Source organism: Mauremys reevesii, linkage group 4 (assembly GCF_016161935.1).
Source record: "Mauremys reevesii isolate NIE-2019 linkage group 4, ASM1616193v1, whole genome shotgun sequence".
Classification (NCBI taxonomy): Eukaryota; Metazoa; Chordata; order Testudines; family Geoemydidae; genus Mauremys; species Mauremys reevesii.
The window spans coordinates 135,749,608-135,766,867 of NC_052626.1; the positions used below are offsets into that span (position 1 = coordinate 135,749,608).

Here is a 17,260-nt window from a genome sequence, read left to right on the forward strand (position 1 = left end):
CTAACACATTTGAGCATAAGCTTTCGTGGGCTACAGCCCACTTCATTGGATGCATAGAATGGAACACACAGAAAGATATTTATATATACAGAGAACATGACAAGGTGGAAGTAGCCATACCAACTCTAAGAGGCTAATTAATTAAGATGAGCTATTGTCAGCAGGAGAAAAAAAACTTTTATAGTGATAATCAAGATAGCCCATTTAAGACAGTTTGAGAAGAAGCAATTTTGCAACAGAAAAGCTTCAAAAACAGACTCCAACGAGAAACTGCTGAACTTGAATTAATATGCAAACTAGATACTATCAGTTTAGGCTTAAATAGAGACTGGGAATGGCTGAGCCATTACACACATTGAATCTATTTCCCCATGTTAAATATCCTCACATCTTCTTGTCAAACTTGGGCTATCTTGATTATCACTACAAAAGTTTTTTTCCCCTGCTGACAATTGCTTATCTTAATTAATTAACCCCTTAGAGTTGGTAGAGCAACTCCCACCTTTTCACATTCTCTGTATGTGTGTATATATATATCCTCACTATATGTTCCATTCTATGCATCTGATGAAGTGGGCTGTAGCCCACGAAATCTTATGCTCAAATAAATTTGTTAGTCTCTAAGGTGCCACAAGTACTCCTGTTCTTTTTGCAGATACAGGCTAACAAGACTGCTACTCTGAAACCTATCAAAAACAACAATATTGACATTGCGGCTCAGGTGGTGACATGAACTAGCCACCCAAGTATGGACCTAGGGGGTCAGACGGGTTTGTACCCAATGTTCCTAACCGCAGTGTAGACATACTCTAAGTATGATGTTGACACACTAGCATTCATCATGTACCTTGGACCACATCTTTACTGCCTCTTCACCTTCCCTGGTGATCAAGGGACAATCTGCCCTCTTACCTCTATATTTTTAAGGCAGTGTTTCTGAGTCATAAATTGCACTGTACTGATATAATGGATATAAGAAGCCTTAATATATACATTATGGCCCCATGCAATATTAGGGGTTTCTGCTTAGGGATAAAATGTCTTTTGAACTAGAAAGCTCTCAGATTGATCAGGCCTTCACAGAAGCTTTTTTTCCTCTTTAAAGTCCAGAGGGAACAGCTTTAAAAATAGCCACAAATGGGACACCCATCAATCTGGCAAACAGGTTTGAAAGAGACTAATCTGTCTGAAAGCTTCACTATCTCCGGAAGCCTCAGTTCCACTCAGGCAGCCTGGAAGAAGGAGATAAGCATCTGTTTCATAGCCTTGGAATTTCAGGAGTTAGCTATTGTTTGGCTGTTCACTTCCTTCTTGACGGAAAAGGTACAATCCAGTTGCTTATAGCTGTTTTTGCCTGCATTTGTACACAACAAAAACTGCCTTTGTGTTTAATACAAATCAAAAGGATGCAGTGTATTATTCATTGTTTGAAAACATTTTCTGTGCTCAGTTTTAAAACGTGATTGGGGAAAAAAGAGGAATACTGCATTGAGGCTGATTTAACGAATGTTAGAACAAACAGGCTAATATGCATGTCTTATCACTGCCCCCTCGTGGAATAAATCAGAACTGCTCAGTTGTGAATCAGAGATCATGCAAACCCAATAGCTACTCTCCTTTTGCTCAAGTGTTAGGGGCCTGTAATTTTGGAGAAAGAAGATCAGGATTTATTATTGATGTCCTCATCAATTCTAAATGACCACACTGCGTACAGCATAATGACAACATTCAAGAGCTCAGATATGCAGCAAAGGCACTCAGTAGGAGCCATTTACATACCTAAATTATTAGCTAGAACGCTGAAGTCTTAAGTGACCAGCATTTTATAACAGATTTAAAACTCCAATGCAATTTTTGAAAGTTATTGTCAGGGGGAGAAAGATATTTCTTTGCAGCTTTAACAGGGGAGAGATTTTAGAACAGGGGTAGGCAACCTATGGCACGCGTGCCGAAGGCGGCACACAAGCTGATTTTCAGTGGCACTCACACTGTCCAGGTCCTGGCCACCGGTCCGGGGGGTTCTGCATTTTAATTTAATTTTAAATGAAGCTTCTTAAACATTTTTAAAACCTTATTTACTTTACATACAACAATAGTTTAGTTATATATTATAGACAAAGAGACCTTCTAAAAACATTAAAATGTATTACTGGCACGCAAAACCTTAAATTAGACTGAATAAATGAAGACTTGGCACACCACTTCTGAAAGGTTGCTGATCCCTGTTTTAGAATCATGTGAGGAGCAGGATAGGAATAAACTACATCTATGTTAACGTGGTATTTAAAGATCTGAGCTAGAAAACAAAATGTTGAGGGGAGTAGATAGACAAGGGTCCACCTTCCCTTCTAGTTCGTGGATGTCCTTGCATGGTTTTGAATTAAATCTTATTTATAAGGCCTTGGCTTTGAAACCTTTATTGCAGATTTTGAGAGAATCTCTTCTTGAATGGTTTGTTCTGGTAAACATGCTCTGTGATATAGTTTCACTCCACATAATCTAGATACACTCATTATGGCAAAATAGTCCAGAGGCAATCCAGGGAGCTACAAAAGCTTGCATTTGTGACTCAGAAAGGCACACTCATCCTTTCGGGTGTTTCTACACTATGAAAATTAGTACCTGTATTACCGCAACAGTCAGCAATGGTGCGGCATCAACAGTACTAAGGCACTAGAGGAGTTATGCCACCATGTCACAGAAAACCTCTCAGAGAAGGTTTTCCGGACACAGTGGTTAAAACAGCAGCTTGTCAATTCTAGTGCTCATGTTGTTGCTATTGCCAGTGCAGCTGAACTGTTGATAACAATTGCTGTAATTCTGGTAATTAATTTTTCTACGGTTGACAGGGCTTCTAAATAGAGTTGGTGGGAAACTTAGTTTAGTTGGAAAATGCCAATTCGCTGGAGCAAAATGTTTCATGAAAACGATTGTAGATTCAGCAAAACTTTTGCTGAAATACAGGTAGGTTTCCATGGAAAACTGCAGGTGTTGCAGGGTGGACAGCCCCACAGCAAAGAGCCTGGCTGAAGGCAGGGTTCTTGCAGCTGTTACACTCCCTGATGTGCAGCAAGGAGTCTGCCAGCCCCCAGAATCTGGGCCGGGGCTCTCAAAGCTGACTAGGCTCCTAGCTCTGTCAAGCTCCTTGCTGCGGAGTGGGAAGCCTAGAAGCCCTGAGGAGCCCTGCCAAGGCTTCAAGGCTCCCTGTTTGGAGCTGAGAGCCTAAAAGCTCTGGAAGCCCCAGCTCTAACCAGGGCTTGGCTCCCAGCTCAGCAACAGGGAGCCTAGAAGCCAGAGAATCCTGGCAGGGCTTCTAGATTCCTTTCCATGGAGCTGGAGCCTAGAAGTCTTGCGACTGGTTCCCCAGGGTTTGTGGCTTCGCTTGGGACAGTCCTCTCCCACTGATTGCCTTGGGGCTCCCACATTCTCAGGTCTGCTGGCTGCCAGCTCCGGAGTCAGGCAGCCCAGGGTGCCAACTAGGCTGGGAGTCTGGAAGCTCTGGGGTCCCCGGAACAGTCTGTATTGCAGGGCTCCCCAGAAGCTATAGACCCTGGGAGCCCAGGCAGCGGTTCAGTGAAACTGACATTCTTCTCAGTTTCATTGCTGCAATTTATTAAATGCAGTTCTGTAATCAACAAAAATGTCAATTTCGTATTTCATTTTGGAAACACCCTGTTTCAGTATTTCTGAAATGAATTTTTTTATTTTGCTAAAATAATTGGGCAAATTTGGTTTCACTCTGATGCAGAATGAACCCAAATTCCAAAAAATCTGAAATTTCTCCCAAACCAAAGACCATGAGTTTTGGCCAGCTCTACTTTTGAGTCAACAATGAACCAATGCCCTACTATTGTTTTAGGAATACTCTGTTACTAGTGATGCCACGTTTTAGATGAGGTTTTGAACCAGATCCTGTATTCATTTCAAGACCTCATGCATTTAAGGCCCAATCCTGCTCTTGCTGAAGCCAATGAGGCTTTTACCATTGTCTTTACTTGGAGCTGGATCAGACCCTCCAAGTGATAGAACAGAGGAGAGAGCAATTTCCCTCTTCAGTGCCCCCATGGTGATATAGAAATTTTAAATAAATCATTGTAGCCAAGAATAAAAAAATACCAGGAATATTTAAGATATACTGTAGAGGTGAAATAGAAGCATTAATTAATGTTGTAACACTGGGCTACAGGCCAAAGGGCCTGCAAGATATTTAGCTTAGCCAAAAAAGGCCTCAAGCTGAGGAATAGATAGACATGATTAGCTGACCAATGAATCGCCTTGTATTAGAAATTGTGCTGCTACAGTAAATAGATGTGTTAAGTGCTGCTGTTTATGAAAAATGTATTAAAATGCATCAGTTAAAACCACAAGATGTCATTTAAAGGTGATTGTAAGAGTTTGGAGATTTTTGCAGACAGAGTGTCAGCAATGTGCTAACCAAAAGCTTTTATGGTGACTGAGTGATGCAAGTGTTAATGAGTATTAGGGGAACTAATAAATTAGCTATCCCAAATTTAGTGGGATGTGGAAGTATAGATAAAGAAAAGGATGAAACCTTTATAAATACATATAACCCTAGTGAGCATTAGTATAATGTATTATAAAAGTTGTATACTAGCATGTATGCCTGGGAAGATGCCAGTATGACAGCCACTGGTGGTGATGATTATGAAGATGATAAAATAATAATAGTGACTGACAACCACCTAGTGATCACCACACCCACTTCGGGATTCCCCACAGCAAGATGCAAGTAATATAAGTAAGTTCAAATGATCAAGAATCCTCTCTTTTCTGCTACGTTTCAGTGCTTGTGACATTGTTTATCTGCTCAGTAAAGTCATTAATAAATGGCCATGTGAGTCATTATAACCATTTCTTGTGTGGTCCTAGGGTCTCTCACTACAATGATATTCTTTATAGCAATATTCACCCTATTGCCCCTCATACTGTAGCCGATCAAGAGATCCAACCCTTAACAACCCTGCAGTCTAAAATATAAATTGGCACATAATCAATATCTAATAACAGGCTACATCATTAATAAAGATCCTATTACATGTTTTTGCCAGAGTATGGATGTTAACCCTGGCCTCCTTGCAAATTCTACAATGGGTAATTACTTCTGCGTCCCGAAATCTCTCCTACAGTTTCAAATGAAAAGGTTATTCTTTACTTCTTGTCCTAATTTGTTTGTGTACATTATTACGTAGCATTATTGTACAGCTGCTGTGTTACCACCCATAAATGACTGCATTTCAGTGGTACTCGATGTACCATAATTTTGTAAAACACAGCATCCTCCTTCCCCAAGGATCTTGTAATTTTTTTGCATATATCTTTATAAAAGTATCTTTATCTAATCAAATGTTTAATTGTTTTCACCAGTGGTCTAGAGCTAAGAGACATATGGAAAGCATTCACAGAGCTGGCACAATCCCTTTTTGCCCATATGCTGATTAAATTTGACAAGCCAAGTTGACACAAAGAAGTTTGATCTCCACCCTGTGTTACTGGACATCCATCACGGAGCCCTTAAGAAACAACTACTGCATTCCTTTCTGCATTAGTCAGTCAGTCAGTCAGAGAAGTTCAGTTTTTTAGCACTATTTCTCGGCTTGAAACAGTCTGCTTTTTTTGTTTCCTTCCTTTCCTCTGCCAGACACTTTGTATTTAAAATATGTGTATGGTGGGCTGGGGGACAACACACCAGAAATTAGATCGCCCTATAAATATCCCTTCGGCAGCCAGGTCCATCATTCTCATCCTGAAGGGAGAGGTCCATTTTTTATTGAGATCTGATTTAGAGTTAACTAAAAGAAAATACACCTCTACCTCGATATAACGCTGTCCTCGGGAGCCAAAAAATCTTACTGTGTTATAGATGAAACCGCGTTATATTGAACTTGCTTTGATCCACCGGAGTGCACAGCCCTGCCCCTTCCCCTCCGCCCCCCCGGAGCACTGCTTTACCACATTATATCCGAATTCGTGTTATATCAGGTCGCATTATATCGAGGTAGAGGTGTATATATTAAAAAGCTAGTTTTAAGAGTTCTAGATGTTTAAAAGAAGGCACCTGGCTTCCAAAAGTTTATCACTTGACCAGGCTCTTAAATTCAGTCCTGTCAACAGCATTTGGAGTGTGGCTTTTATAGTGCTATATATGTGGGGGCTATAAATTTTCTACATAGTTGGTCTACACAAATTTGCAAACGTTTCAGGCTTCAAGTTTCAAGAGTATTTCCAAGACATAATTATGAATGGGATTTTTTAAAAAGTTTATTTTGAATAAAGATCTGGCCTCTTCATACTCGTTGCATACTACATGAAACAAGTGTTTGTGATTTATTATCCCCCTCAACAGGCACTGCTCATTCGCTCACACCCAACAGATCCTCCCTGCTCCCAAACAGCGTCAGTAGACAAGGATATGATTGTTGCACTTCCGACGTGTAGGATATGTATATTTTATTATGTTTTTGGAAATAAAAAAATATGTCAAGGTTATTGCAGCTATAATACTCTGCCAGCAAGTTCAGGGGGCTTAAAATAGACTACTCAGTACAGTTGTTCTACTCCACACTATCTGTGCTCAGTAACTCTGAGTGCTGGAGAGACGGAGTATGAAATACCTACATTTGTACATTCAAGTAGAAAGTCTGCATGGGGAACTAAATGGCTCAGTGATAGTATACCCTAGTGACTTTCACCTCTAGGTTGGTGGTTCAAATCCAGCCAAAATTGGAAAATGAGTATGTGCTATTACCAATTTATGGAGCCGTCTAGTTTTTTTTAAAATTAGTAAACTTTCATCTTAAATATACCTTCATTGTGCAAAACAATGTAATAGTTTTCCCACTAGCTGGATCCCCAAATGTACAGTTTCAGCAGAGAGGCCAAAGATTGAACTGGCCTTAGTGTGTGCACACCTTTCTCATTCCTAGAGGTAGGTACATTGGCTAGGGCTAGGCAATGCATAGAAAGAAATGCACTGCCACTAGACTTACCTCTCCTGTGGCTAGAGGATTTCAGTCTCCAGAATTGTGAGCATGGCATTTTACTGGGGACTAAACACATTTGTATGCACAAAAAATATGCCACTGAAAACAGTTATGCTGACAGTAAAAAAGGCAAATCTTTCAGAGCTGCAATATTGTTGTTTCTGTGAGGAAGATGTACAAGTGTGGGCCCTTAGAAAACAAGGTTAAAATAGTGAGAGAAATAAATTACTAGGAGGCAGATATATTAACAACCGTAATTTTTCTAAGTTCTAAGGGGAAGGACCTATATTTCCAGAGGAAAGGAATTTTGTGATCCTGACAGAGAATGGGGGAAAAGCCACAAGCTCTCCAGTTTTACCTGTTCTGAACTGAAAGCAATATGTAACATACCAAATGCTGCAGGAAGAATAAGACTCTGACAGGGTCAATGGTTGGTCAAGAGAGAGAAATGCTGAATGAAAACCTCTATTGTATTTTTAAGACAACTCCTATCACTCTGCTAAAATAAGGAAAACTAGACCCAAAGAGGTCACATCTCATAACAGGTGAGAGTGGAAGCAACAACTTAAAGAGCACTCCAGCACCATTACACAATACATCACATTAACAGAGAAGCAGCCAGCTAGATAAGGAATCTATCAACTGTCTCATCCCAAGAAAAGGCTCCCAGCAACATTAATAAAAGTGTTTGAAAACCTCTTTCTGGTCTGCTTTAAGTTGTATGAGCAGAGAGGAATAGCTCTAACTGAAGGTATGGAAGGGTCTCAAAAAGGTCAGACTGTTTATGTATTTGTATCTGAACAGAGAGACCACCTCACTTCCATCCTGGGTAGTTCAGCTCTAGCTTTCCTATGGAGGGTTTTTCAAATGGATATCCTTGAGTTGGTTTTTCTTCTTCTGGGATAGTCTAGATTTAGATAAATATACATTGCATGGCAAGTTTGCAAAACAGATTCCCAAAGAGAAGCAGTAAAGGAAAGAAGGACAGACAACTACAGATGAGAAGACAGAAATAAACTGGCTTGGTTTCCATTACTATTTATCACTACATTTGCAGTGTGTCAGAATCTCATTAATCTGGTTGGCATTGGTTTCATTGACTGCTCTTTACTGCTGCAGAGTCCAAAGTACATAAGTAAAACAAACAGTAACATAACAAAATACCAATAAAAATCATTAAAGCATAAGTCTCATAATTTAGCACACAGATTAGCTTCTCCATTCAGATCTGCAGATTGCTGATTGCAATTTATTTCACCTATTTATAGATATTGTGTGAAAGTGTGAGTTGAGTTTATTAGATATTCCATCCATCACTGTTACAGCACCAAGTCAGTCTCACTGGCACACCAAGCAGATAATATCGGAGATAGATGAGAGATGCTTAATTTAACCTTAATTTCTAATAAAAATATTATTTGCACCCCATATATTTTAAATGTTATAAAATTGGTCATTTCCATAATTTTAAACTATCTAATTGGCAAATATATATCCTTGTATTGGGTTTCATCTAGTGACTGCAAATGTATGTGTTTTATATAATATTAGAAATGTGTATAATTTTATGCTAAAACAGACTCTGTTCAGAAAAAATCCAGGACTAGAATAGCGAAGGGCATTCCAGGTCATGAATGAGGGGCATTCACAAAGCTGCATGAAGAACCCCCCTGCTATTCTAGCCCAAGGTAACAAAAGCCCAAATTGAGGTACGTATTCAGAGGTGTGTATGTTGGTGTCTGGGGGAAGAGGCCAGAAAGGAATGATAGGGGATGTCTAGATGTGAAGATAAAGATCATGAAGAAGATGTGAAGATCAGCAGAGATGCGTGTTTTGGGAGAAATTACATATGGCTCTGATCAAGGCTATTATTAGTCCCTAACTTTCATGAACACTAACATCTGGATCCTACAACTGGTGCATCATATGGGCACAGGGGTCTGCCTGTGTGGATCCAATTACTGGCTCAGGGCCTAAATTAGCTATTTAATTAAACTGAATTGTATATGGAGAAGTGTGCTTGAGAATGATCTATTTGGGTTTTGCCCACTACAAGCAATGCTGCTGGCATGCAGGGTGCTGTGCAGGCAGACCTGGCATCTGCCTGTATGCATATCTGGCATAGCTATTTGTATAGTAAGCTTTCCTTTGATTTGGGGGCAAACTCACCCCACTCAGTTGCAGAAAGGGGGACCCAGCCATATCTAGTGACCCTGAACTCAACTGGCTGCTCTCTCCCATCCTTAAAGTCATTCTGCAGACTCAGGCAAAGTCCAGGTCAGAAAGGCAAAAGCTTTGCTTCCTGGGAGAAGGACAGTCCATAGGTGAGGGCACTATGCTAGGACTTGGGAAACCAAGGTTCAATTCACTATTCCAACATCATCTTCCTTTGACAGCGTCGGTAAGTTCTTAGCCTTTCTGTGCCTTAGTTCTCCCTCTGTACCACAGTATTCCCCTGCCTCACAGGGGTATTGTGAGGACAACTGCTTTAAAGATTCGGAGACACTCGGATCCTGTGGTGAGGGGGGCCCAAGGCCCAAATAAGTAAAGCTGTGCAAGTAATTGATTTTTCTAATCACTGGCTGAACTGAAATAGTGGGAAAAAACAAAAACCCTAAAAACTCACTTGTGGTGAAACAAGAACTTTTCATTTAATTTTTTTTTAAACTTAAAATAATAAAAGGGAAGTAAAATTCAAAACAAAAAAAGTCATTTCAAATTGAAAAGACAAAATGTTTCTTTTAGAAAAAAATCAAAAATGAAGCATTTACATTTTTTCAGAATATTTTGTTTGCTTTTTGACCCAAATAATTAAGCAAATTTGACATAAATTCATGAAAACTTTCTGGTTGACCCAAATGTGTGGTTTTTGGAGAAAAATGTTTAATTCAAAAAATTTCACTCAGCTCAACCTATAGGTGCCACAGATAAGACACTTGTATTGTTGCAGAACTTCATGCTTCAGCTGCCAATATCCCTGTGATGGCAAAGGCTTGAATTTCCTTGCGTATCACCATCCCAACTCCACTGAGTGAACAGAAGACAGTTCACCAGCCAGTTTGCATTTTCAGGCAAATAGTTTCTCTTTCAACTCAACCAGAACCTTGCGGGGAAAACAGCGTGGAGGAGGATTCTATGGTGCAGTGCTGCCCCTTAGTGGTAGTATTTGTTTTTACAGTTTTTTTAAAATCAAGGTACCTTATTTATTTAAGTATCAGAGGGGTAGCCGTGTTAGTCTGGTTCTGTAGAAGCAGCAAAGAATCCTGTGGCACCTTATAGACTAACAGATGTTTTGCAGCATGAGCTTTCGTGGGTGAATACCCACTTCTTTGGATGCAAGCAGTGGAAATTTCCACTGCTTGCATCCGAAGAAGTGGGTATTCACCCACGAAAGCACATGCTGCAAAACATCTGTTAGTCTATAAGGTGCCACAGGATTCTTTGCTGCTTCTTATTTATTTAAATTTTCTATTTAGTGTTGTAGCCATGCTGGTCCAAGAATATTAGACACACAAAAGTGGGTGAGGTAATCTCTTTTACTGGACCAACTTCTACTGGTGAGAGACAAGCTTTTGAGCTTACACTAAGCTGAAAAAGAGCTCTGTGTAAGCTCGAAAGCTTCCCTCTCTCACCAACAGAAACTGATCCAGTGAAAGATACTGCCTCACCCATGCTGTCTCTTTATTTAACATTTTTCCTCGCTGAGACAGCACCCATAAATGCACACCTTCCTGTAGGCATCCCCGAAGGAATACCAATAATGTAATCTCACACCAGCACAGAACAAAATTTAAATACCTAGAACAGGGGTTCTCAAACTGTACGTCGGGACCCCAGAGTGGGTCCCAACCCCATTTTAATGGGGTCACCAAGTCTGGTGTTTGCCCTGGGCCCCAGCAAGTCTGAAGCCCAAGCTCCTCCCTCTGCCCCCCGCCCAGGGCAGAAGCCTTTGAGCCTATCTGAGCCCTGCCTCCCTGGGGGCCAAGGCAGAAGCCCAGTCTTTGATCCCACCTCCTGGGGTTGTGTAGTAATTTTTGTTATCAGAAGGGGGTCACGATGCAATGAAATTTGAGAATGGCAGATAGAGAAATCCACGGCAAAGGATTTCAGCTAACACCTTTCACTCAAGGATTCCAAAGCTCTATTAATTAAGCCTCACAGTGTCTCCTATTCTTATCTAATATAGGGAAATCAGGGCACAGAGAGGTGAAATGCCTTGCTCATCAACACAGTGAGCCAGGGGCAAAGCGAAGGACCGAACCGAGAAATCCAGCTAGCACAGAAGTTTAAAAAGGTTTACAAAATGGCCTAGAATAAGCCTACAGGGCCTCCCAGGTGTTTTTGTTGCTACCCAAAGTCTTAATCATCTATTGCAGCCCAAAATACAAAACGATGGGCCAGCCAAGTTCATTGCTTCTTGCCTGTGTGTTCACCTGATTGTACCTCTTAAAGATGGAGCCTAGCTGCACAATTCAGATCCAGCTTTGAATGCTCCATATTTGGGAGAAGTTTTGGTTCAGGCTTATATAAAAGTATCAGAGGTCACTGAACCATAAATTAATTGGAACTCTGGAAACACTCAGGCCTGGTCTACACTAGGACTTTAATTCGAATTTATCAGCGTTAATTCGAACTAACCGCTCAACCGTCCACACCAGGAAGCCATTTAATTCGAACTAGAGGGCTCTTTAGTTCGAATTTGGTACTCCACCCCGGCAGGTGGAGTAACGCTAAATTCGCACTTGCTAGCTCGAATTAGGCTTGGTGTGGATGCTAATCGAACTTAGCAGCTCCGGGAGCTATCCCACAGTGCACCACTCTGTTGACGCTCTGGACAGCAGTCCGAGCTTGGATTCTCTGGCCAGCCACACAGGAAATGACCCGCGAAAATTTGAATTCATTTTCCTGTCTGGGCGGTTTGAATCTGACGTTCTGGTTGCACATCGGGGGGAGCTCCGCAGCACCTGCAACGATGCAGAGCTCTCCAGCAGAGGAGTCCGGGCAATCCCAGAATAGAAAGAGGTCCCCAGCATGGACTGACCGGGAAGTCCAGGATCTGATCGCTGTGTGGGGCGAGGAGTCTGTGCTTTCGGAGCTGCGCTCCAACAAGCGGAACGCGAAGACCTTCGAGAAGGTCTCTAAAGCCATGAAAGAGAAAGGATACAGCCGGGATGCGATGCAGTGCCGCGTGAAAGTGAAGGACCTAAGACAAGGGTATCAAAAAGTCAGAGCGGCAAACGGACGCTCCGGAGCCCAGCCCCAGACATGCCGCTTCTACGAGGCACTGCATGCCATTCTAGGTGGGTCTGCCACCAGTGCCCCAGCAGTGACGGTGGACTCCGAGGACGGAATAGTGTACCGGGACAGTTCCTCCTCCCTGTTCGCCGATGGGGAAGATGAGGAAGGGTCTTTTGAGGACGGCGCAGGCGACATCGAACCCACTCCCGCTTTCCCTGACAGCCAGGATCTCTTCATCACCCTCACAGAGATCCCCTACCAACCGTCCCCGCCCGTTAACCCGGACTCGGAATCAGGGGAAGGATCAGGCGGTAAGTGCTACAAACAGGGAAACATTTATTTTTTTAAGAAACAGGGATATATATAAAAAATGGAAATACTATATAAAAATTTTTAAATATGAAACTATACAAACAGCAGGTCTACACATATAGGAATGGAGCAATAGTCCTCTGGGGATAGTTCAAAAAAGCTCTCAGAGAGCAGCTGGAAAAGCCTCAGCAAGAGGTTTCTTGGGAGAGGTGCTTTATTGGGTGCTCCGTTGAAGCACACTCTTCCGCGCCATGCCATCCTCAGGTACAGGGGGACCATCGCCTCTACGAGCATGGCAGCGTAGGGTCCTGGTCTGTGCAGGGCTTCTGTTAACATCCGCTCTCTCTGTGTGCGCCTGACACGCCTCAGGGTGATGTCGTTGTGGAAGTGCTGCATCTAATTAGTGGAATTAGTGTACTGTTACTATTGTGCATGGTAGACTTTTACTTTGCATAAGAATGACCCTCGCTTAACAGAGTTTTACTTTGCATAAGAATGACCCTCGCTTAACAGAGTTTTACTTTGCATAAGAATGACCCTCGCTTAACAGAGTTTTACTTTGCATAAGAATGACCCTCGCTTAACAGCCACTTGTGGCAGGCCTCAGAGGAAAAGCATACAGGGTCTTTCCTGCTCACTGGCGGGAGATGCCGCATAACGCTCATCTTTTCTGCTTTGCACATTGCCTCCAGCAGGAGAGCACAGCTAAGCACTAACTGATAAGCACTCTGTACTGTAAGGCTGACCAGGACTTTGTGCAAGAGGGATGCAGCTATCTTTCCTCGCCAGCGCTCTCCAGTGCAATGGCGCCGCCAATGAGAGCGTATTCAAATCTCGGACTAGTTCTGAGATCTCCTGAGACTTGGTTCCCTCTTTGGTCTTGTTCACTGAAACTGACTAGACTGTGTTTACTGTTGGCAAACATGTATGTGTTCAAGGAAATCACCTACTTTTTCACATCACACAGCTTCGGCTCCGTCCCGACTGCCCCGCCATCCTCGCAGAGGCTGGCTCGGATTAGACGCCAAAGAAAAGACAAGGGACGACATGTTCCAGGAACTGATGGCCAGCTCCAGAGCGGAGGCGGCAGAGCAGAGACAGTCGAGGAGAGCCTGTGTCAGCAGCATCGCACACACCTGGAACGGGAGGATAGGTGGCGGCAGGAAGACCAGCAGGCGACTCAAACGCTGCTTGGTCTAATGAGGAGCAAACGGAGACGCCCGGCGCCTTGTAGATGTTCTGCAAGACCGCAGTCAGGAGGAGAGAGCCCCTGCAGTGCATCTGCAACCCTCCAACGCCAAGAAGTCCTGTCCCCCCCTCACCCAAAGTGACAAGACGGAGGGGCGGTAGGGGCCGTGAGAACTGTCCCTGCACCGCAGCACACCGATAATGTTAGAGACAACTGTCGCGCTGTAAATTTGTACAAGCTCTTTCTTTACAGCATCAACCAGTCCCAACTCCAAGTTCAAACCCCACTGTGTATTACATTATTAAAAGCGGTTTGGTGTTACTGACTGTTTCCGTCACGTTTCTGGTGTCAGAAGACTTTCTGTTGTTCTGTGGGGGGGGGGGGATTGTAATGTCACTGCATAGCCCACAGTGCCATGCTACAGGGTCAACTGCAGGGCACACACAGACTGCAGTCACTAGGCACCAGGGACAGTCTGTGTGGTGTATGCTGCCCCGGGTCTTTCCTTGATGTGTATGCTTGTGCAGGGTCCTGGTGCCTGACATCCCCGAATGTAAAGGCAGGCTTCCCTTCACATGCATTTGGACCGTAGTCACGATCCTCCCCGGTGCCCCGAGCCCCAAAAATAGACCTCATCCAGGGGCAGATACTCACCCTTCCCCCACAACCCTCACCCCTTCCAACGCCCAAACCCACAGCCGTCATGGTAACCCCTATCCAAGGACGGCACCCCTCGCCCCTTCCTGCAAACCCACCCATCAGTGCACACCTTAACCAGCACAGAATGCTTCCATGTTTCAACGAATAAACAGAAATGCAAAGTCAACGAAAGATTTATTATTAATTACTAAAACATGTCCTTAGTTTTAAAACGTCCTTGGGAAGTGGGGAAAACTTGGTTTATGATCAGGCTCTCTTAAAATCAAGTGGACAGTCACAGGTTACCCTGCTCTGCGAGGAAACTCGCTTTCAAAGCCTCCCTGATGCATATCGCTTCCCGCTGGGATATTCTCTCAGCACGGGTGTCTGGCTGATCGTAAACAGCAGCCAGGCGATTTGCCTCAACCTCCCAAGCGGCCAAAAAGGTCTCGCCCTTGCTCTCACAGAGATTGTGGAGCACACAGCAAGCAGCAATAACTACGGGATATTCTTTCGCTGATGTCCGAGCGAGTCAGTAAGGTCCGCCATCTCCCTTGAGACGTCCGAAAGCACACTCCACCACCATTCTGCACTTGCTCAGCCGGTAGTTGAAGAGTTCCTTTTCAGTGTCCAAGGCGCCTGTATAGGGCTTCATGAGCCAGGGCATTAGCGGGTAGGCCGGGTCCCCGAGGATCACTGTAGGCATCTGCACATCCCCAACCGTTATTTTGTGGTCCGGGAAGAAAGTGCCTGCCTGGAGGCGTCTAAACAGACCAGAGTTCCTGAACACACGCGCGTCATGAACCTTGCCCGCCCACCCGACGTTGATGTTGGTAAAACGTCCCCTATGGTCCACCACAGCTTGCAGCACCATTGAAAAGTAGCCCTTTCGGTTAATGTACTCGCTGGCCTGGTGGGCTGGTGCCAGGATAGGGATGTGAGTCCCATCTATAGCCCCACCGCAGTTTGGGAATCCCATCGCGCGAAGCCATCTATGATGACCTGGACATTTCCGACAGTCACTACCTTTGAGAGCAGTTGCTCAACGATTGCGTGGGCTACTTGAATGACAGCAATCCCCACGGTAGATTTGCCCACGCCAAAGTGGTTCGCTACTGACCGGTAGCTGTCTGGCGTGGCAAGTTTCCAGAGGGCTATGGCCACTCGCTTCTGCACAGTCAGGGCTGCTCGCATCCTTGTGTCCTGGCGCCTCAGGGCAGGGGACAGCAAGTCACACAGTTCAAGGAAAGTGTCCTTACGCATCCTGAAGTTTCGCAGCCACTCTGTGTCATCCCAGACCTGCAGCACTATGCGGTCCCACCAGTCTGTGCTTGTTTCCGGCCCAGAATCGCCGTTCCACACCATGAACTTGACCCATTGCCACCATGATCTCCACTGCCCGGCGTACCCTGCTTTGTGAGAGGTCTGCGCCACTCTCCTCACCGTGCTGCCGGAGCCTCCTCGCCCGGTTTCTCAGCATCTGACTGTGGAAGAGGTGGACGATAACGCGCGAGGAGTTGACAACGCCATAAGTGCAGCGATGATCGCAGCGGGCTCCATGCTCGCAGTGCTGTGGCGTCCGCGCTGTAACCGACCAGACAAGGGCGCGAACAGATTTCACGGCGCTTTCAAGGAAGAGAGGGAGGGCGGGATTGACGGTTCAATGACGACACATTTTTCCCCCCAGCATGCATTGGGGGGAAATCCCACAATTCCAATGGGCAGCGGGGAGTGCGGGAACTGTGGGATAGGTTCCCACAGTGCACCGCTTCCAAAGTCGAAGCTGGCCCCGTGAATGTGGACTCAGAAGTTCGAATTTGTGTATTTAGTATGGATACACAAATTCGACTTATTAAGGTCGAATCCACAAATTCGACTTAAGTAGATTCGAAATAGTCCTGTAGTGTAGACAAGCCCTCAGGGATGGGTGACTTTCAAGGAGGTTTGGAAATGCACCCAAAAGTCCAGATGCTCAGACCAACCTCATCTAAATAACTGGAGAAAATATTCAGGCTGAAAAATCCCACAAAAACAGCCTCTGTCTCATATGATCACTGGTGGTTCTTGCTTCTGGTAGGGCTGCAAGTACCATTCTCTCTCAGAATTTCTCACCTCCAGTTCTGGTCGAAACCTAAAAGTATGAAGATTCATGGCAGAAGAGAAAAGGAACTTTAAAGAGTTAAACTTTATTAAAACGTTAAAAATGGTTTATGTTTGAGCACTGGGCAAGAAGTTCAGACCACTGTGACAGTCTGTATTCCTATGTTCACTCCTTTTACAAAACTATAATGGATTCTGTACAAAGTATGCCTTATGGGGTATCATTTGAAAACTCAATGTGCTGATCATTATTGTCCTGGTAAAATGTGTGTGGCAACATTGTATGTAAACTTATAAGATTCTACTATATATTAGATTTGTTTTACCTTTTATTTACTTGCAACTAATTATGACTTTTATGCCTCATTACTTGTAATCATTTAAAATCTTTCTGGAATTAATAAACTTGTTTTAGCTAAACCAGCGTGTGTTTTGATTGAAGGGTTTGGTAAACTTCATTTGAGATAAGATGTATGCATATCATTTTCTATTAATGAAGTGATGGACTTTATGTGAGCTTGTGCTGTCCAGGAGAGGGCTGGCCACTACAAGATGCACATTTGCGTGGATAGCACTCATATAGTACAGCTGGGAGTGATTTAGATGCTGGAGGCTGTGTGGGGCAGACTAAGAGTGGTTGCTGTCACCATGCAACAGTATAAAAGGCACCCCAAGTTGGAGAATTGTGGGACACAGCTTGTACCCTAGGTAACATCACAGCCACTTAATAATAAACTGTAGGATTTGTAGAGTACTTTTCATCCATATATCTTCAAGCACT

At 43.8% G+C, this 17,260-nt stretch overlaps 1 protein-coding gene across 14 annotated transcripts in view; it reads right to left on the bottom strand.

Moving 5' to 3' along the window:
• CD34 (CD34 molecule) overlaps nt 1-17,260 on the bottom strand; it is a 103,345-nt gene that overhangs the window by 50,278 nt on the left and 35,807 nt on the right. For 11 of the 14 annotated variants that reach the window (XM_039536751.1, XM_039536752.1, XM_039536757.1 and 8 more), the window contains one exon: nt 11,931-11,933. The exons of the other annotated variants lie outside the window; for them this stretch is intronic. The gene's annotated coding sequence lies outside the window, so the exon portion shown is untranslated. The remainder of the gene's footprint in view (nt 1-11,930; nt 11,934-17,260) is intronic. 14 annotated transcript variants of the gene reach the window in all.